The sequence below is a fragment of the Phyllostomus discolor genome, chromosome 11 (genome assembly GCF_004126475.2).
Source record: "Phyllostomus discolor isolate MPI-MPIP mPhyDis1 chromosome 11, mPhyDis1.pri.v3, whole genome shotgun sequence".
Lineage (NCBI taxonomy): Eukaryota > Metazoa > Chordata > Mammalia > Chiroptera > Phyllostomidae > Phyllostomus > Phyllostomus discolor.
The window spans coordinates 25758422-25773680 of NC_040913.2; the positions used below are offsets into that span (position 1 = coordinate 25758422).

General features: G+C 33.8%; 1 pseudogene; it reads right to left on the reverse strand.

Moving 5' to 3' along the window:
- Positions 1-10803: 10803 nt before the first annotated feature.
- Positions 10804-11189, reverse strand: LOC114508335 (annotated as a pseudogene).
- Between the last annotated feature and the right edge of the window lie 4070 nt (positions 11190-15259).

The following is a 15259-nucleotide window of genomic DNA, read 5'->3' on the forward strand; positions in this document are numbered from 1 at the left end:
CCGTTATTTTTGGAAGTACAATTGTTTCAACATCATTTGTTGCAAAGGCTATTTTATCTCTATCATATTGCCTTTGCTTCTTTCTCAAAGGTCAGTTGATTATATTTATGTGGGTCTAATTCTGGGATCTATTCTGTTCCATTGATTTATTTGCTATTTTCATCTATACCACACTGGCTTAATTCCTGCAGCTTTTTAGGAAGTCTTCAGGTTGAATAGTACCAGTCCTCTAACTTTGTTCTTCTCTTTTAATGTTGTCTTGGCTATTCTGGGTCTTTCCCACTTCCATGCAAAATTTAGAATCAGTTTGTTGAAATGCAGAAAATAATTTGCTTGCACTATATTGGAAATTGCTTTAAATTATAAATCAATTTGGGAAGAACTGACATCTTAATAATATCGACTCTTCCTATTTATGAACATGAAATATCTTTGCATTTACTTTATTCTTCTTTGATTCTTTAATCAGAATATTGTAGCATTCCTCATATAGATCTTGTACATATTGTGTTATGTCCATATCTAATTATTTCCTCTTTGAGGATGCTAATATAAATAATATTGTATTTTTAATTTCAAATTCTGCTTGTTCACTGATAGTTTATAGGAAATAAAATTGACTTTTGTGTTAACACACAAAAAGTCCTTTGTATCTGGAAATCTTACTGTAATTGCTAATTTGGCCCAGGAGTATTTTTGTTGTTGATTGTTCTTTTAGATTTTATACACAGGCAATCATATCATCTGGGAACAAAGGCAGTTTTATATGTCTTTCTCCCCAATCCGTATACCTTTTGTTTCCCCTTCTTGTCTTACTGTATTAGCCAAAGTTTCAAGTATAACACTGAAAAGTTGTGGTGAGAGGAGACATTCCTGCCCTACTCCTGATCTTAGTGGAAAAGTTCAAGTTTTTCATGAAGTATTGTGTTAGCTATAGGTTTATCATAGATCTCTTTACCAAGTTAAGGGCATCCCCACATAACTAATTATTGAAAGCTTCTAATTATAAATGTGTACTGAATACTTATCAAATATTTTTCTGAATCTATTAATATAGTAATTTCATTTTCTTTACTGTATTGATGAGATAGATTATATTAATGAAGTTTTTAAATTCTCACTTGAGGATACATTCATTGATTTTTTTCAGAGAGGAAGAAAGGGGGAGAGAGAGAGAAACATTGATGTGAAGAGATACATCGATCAGTTGCCTCCTGTACACACTCTAATGGGGGATCAAACCCACATCTAGATACATGCCCTGCTTGGGACTCAAACCTGCAACCTTTCGGTGTATGAGACAGTGCTCCAACCAAATGAGCCACCTGGCCAAGAGTATTAATTGGTTTTTTAAAAAATGTTGAACCAGGCTTGTACACCTAAGACAAATCCCACTTTGTCTGTGGTATTGGTAGACATTTTCAAAAGCAGTTAATAACTCATAAAACATATTGTCCTAGTTGTGTGACAAGTAGGGGAAAAAGCTATTGCTAAATGTGTATGAATAACTTGCATGCTTATTTGTGTGTGTGCATTTAAATTATACATATATGCATATATGTATATAAAGAGAGAGAGTTTGGAAATAGGATTCAAAGTTTCTCCTATGAAATATTCTATATTGATCATGAACACATTCCCGAGAAGACTGTATGTATAATCGCCAAGAATGTGGTTTCCAACACCAAACCATCTAGTTCTGAATCCCATTTCAATCACTCACTCTCCGGCTTTGGTCTAAATTCTTTGCCTCTTTATGTCTGTTTTCTCATCCATAAATAGGAATGATGATGATAATAACAATAGTTTCTTCTTTCTAAACCTGCTGTAATAAAAGGGTTAATACAGGTAAAACACCTATGAAAGCACCTGGCACTTAGTTACTCACGCTCAGTATTCACACCTACAGATAAGGCTATCAATAATAGGTCATTCCGTTCCCTGAAGATAATTATGAGTTAGGAATGGAATGTGTATGAGAAGTGGCAGATTAAAAGGTAACAACCTCTGTTCCAATTCCTAAATTTTCTCATTCTTTGCAACTTATTAACATTAAGTTGTCTATGTCAAAGTGCTAAACAAACAAGCCTTCAGTCTGTGCTGTTATCTTCATTCACGTGTGTTTGAAATTTCCAAGGTGTGTTTCACTCTTATTTGATTTAATTAACCTGAAAATTCTCACCTTTGGATGGGCCTGTTCAAAAACAAATATGCTTATTTGACAAATAAATTAATTTCCAAATCTTAGGTTTAATAACCAATGTACATGGGTGCTCATACTGGTGTTTTAAAATAGATTAAGCACAAATACTTGGAAGAGAACCTTTTTAATCTACTTAGTAGTAATAAAAGGGTTTCATTAACATAGCCTGCATAAAAATAAAAGGTCTGCAGCAGGTTATGTCCTGTAGGAATTGGTTAGGTCACTCCTGAAATGGTGTCCTGGTACTGCGGAATTCTAAGCACGCTGAGCCACCTGATTCCCCAGAGCAGTCCTCACGGTGAGTGGGAAGGTTACCAGGGACTCTGTGCGGGAGGGGAGCCCTTGCTTGAATGACTGGTTGGATCCATACAACAGAACTGCAAATAAAGTAACTTGTGATCCAAAGGTCTAGGTTAAACCGTTGCTCGTTTGTCTGAGGAGTCTGTGCTTTGTTTCCTTCTACACAATATGGGTTCTTATTTATCTTTTTACTGATAATTAAAACTCTGAACTATGCCTGGTGCTACACATTAGTGCTTATAAACAAGTATGTATATATCTCACAAATTAATATTATTACATTATTAATGGCTAAACATTTTAGATATTTTAAAAAGCACTTCATATGCTCTGGGAGGGTTTGTAGGGGGTGAAGGAATCAAGCAGAAAAGAGAAAGGACCCATGGACACAGACAACTGTGGGGTGATGCAGTGAGGGGGAGGGGTGGGAGAGGGTGAAAAAGGATATAAGGGGGATAAATGGTAATGAAAACATACAATACAAAAATAAATAGTTATAAAAATTGTTTAAAATAAGAGTACTTCATATGCAATAGTTTATTCATTTGGTCTTCACTTTTTTCCCCCACTCAAAAGATGAAAAAATGCCCAAGAGCCACCAATCAGTTTATGAGAGTTATTTAGACTATTTTAACACATTTAGCATAACTTTTGTTCCCCCATTTGGTACACAAATTGGATGAGATATTCGTGGGCTGTCACCTACTTTGAAAAGGACACTTCACACAGTGCTTTTTCACTCTAATCATTGCTTAATGCATCAGCGAGTATTTTGATCATTATTGTTTCAGATGTTAAATTTAGCTACACTTTGGAAGGGGCATTTATTTTCCTAGGAAAAATATTTTCTGAGTTATAATTTACTCTACTCATAAAGATTGAGTAGAGTAGAAATTCGAAAGTCTTTGTAAAAGTTTTTTTTTCTTGTAACTGGTATAGAGTGGTTCTTTGTTTATTGAAGGTCAGGTGACAATTACACTAACTATAAACATTCATTCTATTTCACTGCTAAGTGATTTCTGCTTTAAATTGCTTCTACATCTTTTCTCACCCACCTTAAATCCAATATTTATTTTAACCTTGAGCTGCCTAAGACCTTTAATAGGAAGCTTCAAAGCATTTTAAAAATCATATCCTTTTTAAATCTTTCTCATTTGAATGCAAGTGCCTGGAAAGCTCAAACAGTGTTGGTTGTTCTTATTGAAGTTTATAATGCTTTAGATATTCAAATCAGCTCTATGTCTTCCATTTGTTATGCAAATCTTTAAACTTTATATACTGCATGGTTTATCTACATTAATACAGCTTTCACTAACAGGTCTTACCAGAGCAGACATATACTGTAAAGGTGCACGTTTTTAGTGTCTTGAATTACCATAAAATCATAAAAATAGTGTGTATTGCTTTACTCTAATCAGACTCAGTTTTATGTGGTTGTTGAAAGCCCTTTTACATTCCATTCTGTGTCTGGAGGTCTGTGTATAAAACTGATTCAGAAAAGCAAAGTGAAGACACCTGCTGGCTTATAGCACAAATACTAAAATATCTTAGAGCCTGCTGAAAGGAGAATTGGAACAATATGTCATTACTGAAGGCTCACTTGCAAGTTCTAATGTATTATAATGAAAACAGTATGACAAACCTAATGAGACAGTGAAGATTTGGGTAATTGTTCCTACAATGTATGGTAACTTTTCCAGCCGTTATTGGCAAACATAAAACCTAATGAGATTTTATTAATTTAAATGCAGTACATCTGCAAAACATTTCCTTCCTTGCATTCTCCTCTGATAGTCTTCTTTTCCTCGTGGACTTGATCCTTTTAAGTTAATTGTTCTGTATAGAACACTCTCCAAACAAAACACTTGACATAAATTTGAATTAAAGTTTGTTTTTCTTTTTTTTTCCATTTATTTTTGTATACTTGGTCCTGAAACATAATACTTCATGAAAGCTTGTGAAGAATATCAGTATAACATTGAGTATATAGTATAATATTTGTATTTATAAGAAAACCTGTTTGCTAGACTTAATTTGATTGTCCTTTGAAAGCACTAGAAATGTCACTGCGCTCTTCATTTCTGAAGGGAAGAAATTAATTTCTTGTTATTTGCAGCCATATGTTTTAAATTGTCAAAAGGCAAAAAATTAATAATCATTGTAGTATTCTACCCATTGACTGTCTCTTATTTAACCAATGCTATTTGTCAATATTTAAAGTATTATATATGATTGAGAGGTTCAGTCTGCTTCCATGAAGTCTAAATTTAAATTTTTTACATGTCTTCACACATGCAGTACAAATATGTTTCCATTTAGAAAAAAAAAAACATGTTTTTCTCACAAAGGTTGTTTTAAACAGCACTGTTTCAGACATGAAAAAACATAAAGAGAATGCTAATTTGCTATTATGAACTTTTAATTCCTGTCTGTTTTCAGCTTAATTCACTTTGCTCTCTGTCTCTCCTAAGCTGCAGTGTCATAAACACATAATAGGTAGAATCTTGACTTTGAGGCGTTAGGTGAAAGAACATTTCTTGATAAAGGCACCAGTAACACATTGCCAGCTCATGGTAGAGAAAGCAATAGAGCTGTCAGGGAGTTCAAAAATTATATTGTCTCTGCTAGAATAACTGGAAAGAGATCATATTCACTTTCCCCCTGAGTTTTGCAGGTCATTTTAGATTTACAGTACAGCATTTTATTACAGTTTGAAAACTTGATAAAAAACTTAGTTGTCTGGTTCATTGTTATCAAATGTTTTTCCATGCAAGCAAATGCAATAGAACCAAACTATATTTAACTATTTCTGCACCATTTTTCTAAGTTCTGAACATAAAACCATAATTTAAGCACAGGGAAATTTGTCTTCTTTTATATTTGAGACTTTAAGTGAGTTCATTTTTCATATTACAGACCACTTAGAGTGTTTTGAAGACCTTGGAGATTGAGTGGTCAATAATTTTCCAATGATCCTTTGAAGGTTTGAGTCTGAATTTTTTTTAGATTGTCTAGATTCACACTAAATAACAAATATTTGGATAATGAATTTAGAGCAACATGTTCTTAAATTTACGACATGTTCTATGAATATTGCTTGCTTTTTTATCTTTCCCAAAATATGTATATAGCTTGGGGGAAGCATTTCCTGGAAGGAATTATAGAGCAACTTCTATCATAGGAGAGAATGTAAGGCTGTTACAGAATTGATTACTGTACTTTTTACGTAAGTATGTGATTTTATTAATGTAAATTATTTTGATATAATACAATCTGATGGTTTCTTCCATCCTGTTAAATGTATATTTTTGTACTGTAAGAGATAATAAAGACAAATAAAATTGAATCAAAAATATCTACGGGTTTTTGTTGCCAACCATATCTTTTTTTTTTAATACTTTTATTTATTTATTTTTAGAGAGGGAAGGGAGGGAGATAGAGATAGAGAGAGAGAGAGAGAGACATCAATGTGCGGTTGCTGGGGGTTATGGCCTGCAACCCAGGCATGTACTATGGCTGGGAATCGAACCTGGGACACTTTGCCAACCATATCTTTAATATTGAATTTTTCTGATGGACTTATCATTAATGAATGAAATCTCTGGGTCATAACTCTAAGCTTTGTTTTATATTTCTATCTGTTGATGCTGTTTTCTTTACTCTGAAAACACTTTCTAAGCATACCTACCCTATACAATTCAGACACCAACTCCCATGTACTATTGGCTATTCTCCTAAAAAAAAACGTAAAGTATAGCAAGAAAAGGCATATAAAGTGTCTAATTACAAAAGTATGAAAATTAAGATATGCAAACTCCTATGGTTTAGTTGTTTTATAGCAAAAACTTAGGTTGCATCAATTCTGACTTTTTATTAGCAATTAATAAGGGTTTTTGAAAAAAATTTTCCATCCAAATGTTCAATGTAAGATACACATATATACACACACAAAGAATATACTTCAGCTGGATCAATGATTTGGTTCTTGGGTTGTAACAGGATAACAATGATTAGTTGAGGTGAGTCTGTAAAGTAGTTCCAGAGTTAACAATTTTCCCTACCTTACTTAATCAGAGCTAGTAATTTTTCACTACAAACTAAAATTGAATGAATATATAGTAAGAATTACCATTTTTTTAAAGATTTGATTTATTTATTTATAGAGAGGGAGGGGAGGGAGAAAGAGAGAGAGAGAGAAACATCAATGTGTGGTTGCTGGGGGTCATGGCCTGTAACCCAGGCATGTGCCCTGACTGGGAATCAAACCTGCAACACTTTGGTTCGCAGCCCACGCTCAATCCACTGAGCTATGCCAGCCAGGGCAGAATTACCATTTTTTAAGAATTGCTTAGTTTTGCTGCAAACACCTTTGTAGGAGCTAGGTCTCAACTCTCGTGTGTGTATTTCATGTAATCTGAATTTTTGGTGCAATAGAAAGCTTTTATTCAGATTGATCTTGATACAAATCCTGTATGGTACTTACTAAAATATGGAGATTTTGGTAAGTTATTAAAATTTTCTGATCTCTGGTTTACCTACCTATAAAATGGGGATAGTGATGAATACTTCAGAGAATAATCGAGAACATTACATGGAATAATGTATGTAACATGCTGAGTGCAAACCATGGCACATGAAAAGTTTAAAATAGTGTTGCGCCTTCTTTCCTTTCAACATCCTTTTGCTGATTTAATTATAATTGCAGTTGCAGCTTGATACAACTCAATTTCTTGCTCTTTCATGCACGTAGAAATGCATGCAGTGGTCATGTGCCACTTCATTACCAGTGTCCGCAATTCATGCTCTCTATAAGCTGAATAAAACATATTTAATGCATTTTTGCTTTCTTGTTAAGAAGGTAACTCATAAATTCAGTGAACGCTCCTTTTTCTGGCCATTTTCATCCTCCCACAGCTATGCAGTTCTGGCTTCTGCTTTTCTTAAAAGAGATAAAGCTGCAATGCTAAACATACAATGGAAAAGCATTGTCATAGGAAAACCAGTGTCAGTGAAGGAGGTGGCCAATGGACAAAATAAATTTCCCACTTAGCTGCATTTTTAATGGAAGCATTGTGGTCACCATGTTTTTCTAGGGAGAGAAAATTTTATACTTTGGAAACTGATTTTAAATATATTTATGGTAAGTGGTGGCATGCCAAAGGTGGGAGAAAGCAGCCTGCCCTGGTACAGGGAATAAGAGAGTGTATTGTCAGCAGAAAATTCTAGAAGAATAACACTGACTGAATGTCACTTACATTTTATCTACATCTACATTAATTTCTTGTTATTTGCAGCCATATGTTTTAAATTGGCAAAAGACAAAAAATTGCAGCACCCTGGTAATTGCACACAATTACAGTGATAAAATTCTTCAAATTAGGCAGATTGTACCTACCATGCCACTTAATTAAAGATGGTTCCAATTCCATAATCTCCAAATATGGATGTGGAAAATATTTTTCTGGTCTATATTTAGAACAATGAGAGAAGTCAGTGACCTACAGTGTTAAGGGGATACAAGTTAAATGACCTTATTCACAAAAATTACTTAGGCTTCATGCATCATTATTTATAGTGAAAAATAGCACTTTTAAGCTCTATCTAAGAATTGTATGAATCATACTAATATGATAGAACTTGCTTGATTTGCCCAGGGCACATATTTTAGGCTTATTTTTTTTTCTAATGTTTTTGTCCTTGGTAGTACAGCAGGCATTACAGTTTTGTGCTTAACAAAAATAGCTAAATTTCTTCATAACAGTTGATTTTATGGTTCAAGGAAGATTTCACAAATGTGTTGGGAGAGAACTGGATTTTTTTGTCCATTCACTTGAGACATCATTTCTAATTCGTATGCCATCTTATAGTAGTTGAAAATGTGTAATAAATTCATAGATTAAATACCACTCCAACTAAGAATAATCAATCAAAAATGACAGCTGATTGATTTCTTTTGTAAATGAGAATATACTTATTGTTTAATTGATTTCAATATGCTCAAAAGGTGATTTCAAAGTCATATATTCAAAAGAATATTGCTGCTGTTCTAGTGAGAATTTTAGAAGTTCAAAAATGTGACTCACTGACTGACTTGAGATCTTTTTCTCCTGTCAAGACAAGGAAATTTATGACCTATTCACTCATGTGGAACTCGCTGTGAATGTAGATAATAAGGAAAAAAAGTTAAATTCATGAAGAAGTCTCAGTTTTTAACGTTATTAAGAGTTTCTTCCAGTTACTTTAGAGTATGAATCAAACTATTTCTTTTGAATGAAACATGGAATGCCTTTTACATCATGTAGAAAATATATGATCTCCCTTGAACACAATGATTACAGATCTTGGGTACCATTATAGGCAAGAAACAGATGGCTCCACAATATAGGAGCACTTTTAAATAAACATTATTGCAAGATAGAATAAAAATCTTATTAAGAATGCAGTTTTAATCATGTTAACTGTTGTTGACTTTGCTACGTAAAACTATTTCACAGATCCTAGAAAGGGAAAAATCCAATTAGTACAGGATACGATGACAATATGACATTAACTATATTATTTACAATAAGGTCATCTCCCAGAAAAAAGTAAAAGAGTCATGTTTTGGTTTCATGAGACATGGTCTATAAATATTTTTAATTGCTTTCATGATATTTGGGTAGACTTATTATATATGTCTACTCATTTTATCATTCTAAAATATGTTTGTTTATATGGTAGCCTGAAGCATAATCATCCTCACTAAAGAATGTCTTCCCTCTGGTTTGGTAATCTTAAGTATTTATTGACCATTTAAAAATAGGTAATTTCTATAGTGAACTAAGCTAAGGAATAAAAATATTTTTAATAGGTAGCTTTTAATGTATTTAAAGGCTTATTCCTATAATAATAACATACTACACATGTAGATGAAAATTGCACTAGATATATTTATTACTCTAATACAGGTTTAAGGATGCTGATGAGGAGGAGGAGGAGTTCCATAGCTATTGATTTTCACAGATGACTAACTTTGGTTAGGTCTTTTTATCACTGGATATAATATAAAAATGTATGCTCCTTTGTAACTGATCTAGCTTCAGCTTCAATAAAAGCACCAATATTGCTTGTTAGAATATAGTGGAAGGTAAAGGGGCTGTGAGGTTAGATACTAGCTCCTGTATTTGCCTAATAGCTGTCAATGTGCACTTCATCAGATTACTTATCAGTTATATGTCTGTTTCCCCAATGTTAAAAGAGGGCTAATTACACATTTTGCACCCAATTTTGTGAGGAGTAAATAAGTTCTAATACATGGTTTGTTTGATGTGTTCAGTATCAAATAATATTAGTTCAGTATTCCTTTTCTATTACCTAGCATAAAATTATGATGTGATTTTTAAAAACTAAAGTAAAGTTTTACTTTATAATATTAAAGTTCACTATTTTTCTCTTGGGCCCATACCCATCTCTTCTACGTCTTCACTCCTTTGAAATCTGTCTACTGCATGGTAAATTTCACAGCCTTGCCTATGAGCTACCACTCACAGCTGTGCCTGAGTCCTGTTCTCTGCTTTCTGGTGCATTTCTTTTCCCACATACTAAGCACAGGTTTTAGGATATGCAAAGATTTTAGACATGGCAAAACGTGAGCTCTTTTGCTGTGGACAAGGACATGGAAGTCATTTGAAGTGATTTGCTTATTTTGTGAACCAAGAGTTTGGTCCAGGCCAAGCCTCAGTCTTGGGTTTCATATCTCCAGTACCTCTGATGGTTTGAAATGGTAAGATTTGCAGGAACTTTGTTCTATTTAAATTTGTCTTTACTAAGTAAAGCTTTATCATTTGGTATATTTATTTGGTGGCAGTTCAGTGGAATACGATGAACTATGACTCTTGTAAAGTGTTTCAGGAAACATTTACCAGTCTCTAATGCACAGCATGACAAGTTACATTGCCAGGACAGAAGACAGATATATTTAAAGAAAAGATGCCTCAGTGAAATTGGAAGCCTCTTTCACTTTTAAAATATTATTATATTAATATGCAGACTCTGCTTAAAATCACAAACTCTTCATTAAAAGCATCAGAAGTCCTTTTTTTAGCTAACAGAGTTTACAATTTTATTTCCACATTTCATAATACAAATGAAATTTTTTTCTCTCACTACTCCCCTCCAAAACTAATGATTTTTTTGACAGGAAGAGGGAGTAAGTCTTCCTTGCCATGCTGTTAGAAAACACCCAGAGCCACAGCACCATGAGCTCCTGGTGAAATAGACCAAGTTATAGAAAGCTGACCGAAAGTGGCTTCCCTCTCTCCTTATCTGTCTGGTCGAGTCATTCCTGGCTGAGTGGCCACCATCACAGGGTGAGCAGCAGGTCTGGTCTTGGGGGCTCAGGCATCACTGGCATGTGCCCTCTCATAGGTGGCCTCATTCCAGAAGCAGGTCCCACTGGATCACCCAGGAAGAGGAGGACCCATCATCGGCATCATGGGCGGGCCCGCTATATGGGGTGCTGGCATCATACCAGGGCGAGGAGGACCCGGTGTTTTGTCAGTCAGGCTCTGAGCCTGCTCTTCCATCCATTTCCAAGAGCAGTCCTTCATGTCCTCTTTGTGTTTCCTACCACTGCATTGCGTCCTTCTCACAGATGGAGAGTCACGGGTGAGGTACGTTCACAGTGTTCTCAATGAAACTTGGGCATGTTGTTTTGCAGGCTGCTGGCCTCTTGGTTCAGCAAGTCTTAACTATCATGCTCTATAATGGATGTGAATAATATATAATAATAGCAAAAGTGCAAAAATTAAAAGAAAATAAATCAGTTCTCTCTCTAGTCCATTGATATTCATTTCAAATGAATTACTCTTTGATTTTCTTGTTTTGTCCCAAAGAGCTTGGATTTCTAAAGTTGCAACTACCGTGGCAGCAGACTCTATATGAAAATCATCTTTATGTCTGCTGTTGATTGACAGCATCTAATTAACTTACACGACTTATCAGAGAACGGTTTTAGGATTGCCTGTCACTTGGCCAAGCTTTTGGTAAATTTTCTTTTACCAATGTTGTACCTATTACAACATATATCCTTTCTGTAGAATATCAAAGAAAATGAATGATGAATGCTGTAACATCAGTGAATGTAATTTTAGTCAGGAAAAAAATCATGTTTCTACAATACCCCCTACCTCTGTCCATAAGTCAATTACCATATAGCCAAAGACTTTATGAAAGTTTTCCTGCCAATAGTTTTAAAACTAAATTTTTCCTCCAATTCCAACAGAAAAATCATAAAAAGTCATATGTTTCCATAATGACAATTGAACTTAAGTATTGAAATAAAAAAACACACTGAAAGGGCATTGGTGGACACTGAGTCATGGTTCAGGGCATAATTAGCAGTAAGCAAAATCAATGACATGGCAAGGAACAGACTAACTTTTAAAGGGGTAGAATAGATATTAAGGGTAAATGCACATATTACATAAATGTAAGAGTATCAACTAATTGTCCTGTATGAACTTACTAGAAATAAACAATGAAAAATAGACAAATAGGAAAATCTGGAAATTGAACTGAATAATTATATTAAAGAAATTGTTGTTAATATTTGAAATATTGATAGTACTGAGTTTATATTTAAAGAACTGGTTCTATATCATTTAAAGGTGTATATATATTATATTTACTGATAAACTATATGACCTTGGGTTTCTTTAATCTGTGTACCTTGGCAGGTGGTTAATTTGATAGGATCTATATAAAATAAGATTGGTTGTTATGCTAAGTGAAATAAACTGTCAGACAAAAACAAATACTGTACATTTTCACTGATAATGTGTAATCTCATGAACAAGCTGAATTAACAAACAAATAGACTCATAGATGGAGAGCAGGCTGATGGCTCTGGAGAAGTGGGGTTGGAGCATGGAGGGGTTGAGCAATACAGAAAATGGACTCATGGACATGGGCACCTGTGTGGTGATTGCCAGGGCCATGGGTTGGTGGTGGAGGTAAGAAAAGGATATAAGGGGAATAAATGGTAATGGAAAAAATACAATTAAGAAAAGTCTTTATACTATTCTTTCTATTTTATTGCATTAAATTTTTTTCCTTTATAATAGGTTAATGACTTTTTAAGGACCTGTATTTATCAAAACACTGAAGATTTATTTGCACATATATTTCAGGAAGATATAAAATATCACAATATAAAAGGGAGGCCAATATCTTATTAGGCAACATTTTCAATTTATTGAATAATACCAGTATTTCTTAAGTTACATTGTACTTCTATCTACCACATTCCTTATGATTTGGTAACATATAATCAAAAGGAAAAGGTAGTATCGAAACCTTTTTTAAACATTGAAGGTATTTTTATTAGTAAGAATGTAATACCAGAGATGTGAAGTCACAGTCTTTTTGGTTTGGTGGGGGAGTCAGATATTCTGAGTACATTTTCTATTATTAGAATGCATGTCAACACAGAGGAAGGATGTTCGTGCTGTCACAGGGCATATACTTAGGCTATATCTGAACATTATTTTTCAGGAAGAAGTGTTCAATGATTTGATCACTTGTCAAAAGCATTGCACTGAAAGATCTGCAAAGCCTTCAGGTTTATTTTCTACCTGGAAAACAAAGAACAAAGGCCCAATTTTTCAGTGTGGTGTAGAGAAATCCATGCACGTTACAGAAATCCTTGTGAAAAGCAGGAACTACACTGAATTTGCTATACCTTATCCCCACCTCTATCATTCCCATTACAAATTTGTGTTACTGTTACTATGCATAAGCTTAATTCAGTTTGTTCAGACTTTGGGGTGCTGAGAGGGAGCTGTTATATAATTGTTTGGTAAGAAACTTTAAAGGAGCTCCACAACGAAATTATATAGTAGACAATGCAGAGAGATGTGTTGTGGAGAATATTTTAAGCAGATGGTATCCACAGTGGTATATCTACAATTTCCCCTAAAGTTTCCTTCTGTCATTGAATGAGCTATACTGTAGCTGAAAGTGAAGCTTCAAAAAATGCTACCTCTGGCTTGATAAATAAGATATGCTTTTATAAAATAAGATATACTGGAAACCTAATCTTTTGAAATAAAAGCCCGATTATTGCCAAAAAGCAAACAGAAAAATACTACTTCTGAAAAAGGGGTCCCAGTGTGATAACTGTTCCCACCTCATAGGAACGTTGAGTAAACAAAGAGGATAACTGAGGTGAAAATACTTGGAGCATTTCAGGAGTCAGGTGAAAAAAAATTTCAATATGTTATTATATTATGATATTATAGTTTGGGCGATATATATATATGATTTAGATATCTATAGGTAGCCATGATTAATTATGTGTTATAAAGAGGATTTGTTTTCTATAATCTACAAAATCTACTGCCATGCATACTTTTCAAGTTTTCCCTATCAATAATGCATGAATACACTTTTGTGCTGCATGTTTTCATCTTCACACACGTTATTTTTTGTCTGGTAGAGAAATTATGTACATTTGCAAAGCCTTGGAAAATAGAGTCTTTGACAAATAAGTATTGCAGTGTCAGATCTAAGTCCTCCTTTTTAACTCATCATTAAAAAGTTCTAAAATACATATGTTTTCTTAACAGGTAAATAATATTTGAATTCAGCTAGGTTCATACTTCATACTATTGGAACTTGAAACACTTGAAACTTTATATGAGATCTATCCAGAAGGTGTCCGGCTATGTAATATTAAAAATAGAGACATTTATTGAAGAAGATACAAGATACAAGAAACAATGTACATGGGATAATGACACCTCAGTCCCCTTCAAAGTAAGCACCTTAGGATCTCACACAGTTCTCCCAATTGCCATCAGCAGGCCTGTTGTATTTTCTTGAATCTCATCCATGGTCTGAAATCTCTTCCCTTTCAAAGGTGATTTCAGTTTTGGGAAAAGCCAGAAGTCACAGGGCATTTACCAATTTAAAAAAACAACATGAGGGGTTTAAGAGCCAAATTATTAGCCCAAGCTAAATGGTAAAGGATTAGCTATCTGACTCCTTTTCCACTACTCTGTCCTCCCAATGGGCTAACTTTAAATTGTTTAACTTTCTCTCTTTTTGTAGGAAAGTCTCGCTGCCATTTAGTTCTTTGTTCTCATCATCTCCCTACAGTAGATTACTTTTAATTAGCATGTGAAAAATTTTCATATTGATATATAAAATATTGATAAAAATTGCCTTAAGGACATCTGCATATTAAAAGAATAAAAATGTAAACTTGTTGCCTTGGATCAGTGGTTAGAGTTTACTACTGATTATAATATAATTCCTATATGGGATGAAAAAAAATTGGAGTAAGGGCAAATATTAGTACTTATTTAGAGTTATCATTATATAGGCTCTTAAAATTTAACTCATACAAAATTTTTGTTTGGATTTGTGGAATGGAGAGGCTCAGTGAGTTCCCATCAAAATGACAAGGGGATCAAATACAGCAAGACATACTATCTCGAAGTGTCAGAATACCATGCTTAGTGATGAGTTCATAAAAGTTTCCAGTTGGGGCAACAACTTGTATTTTTTTAAAAAAATATGTAGGATATTATCAGATTGCTCAATTGCATGTAAGAAATTTGGGACACATAATACATTAAAATTCTGAAGGAACATTATTTCAAATTTACAATTCCATTTTCAGAAATCTAAGATAGTAAATAAAATGGAAGTACTCTCAAACATATAAGGTAAAATATATCAATTTTTTCTCTATAAGCCTTCCCACAAAAAATA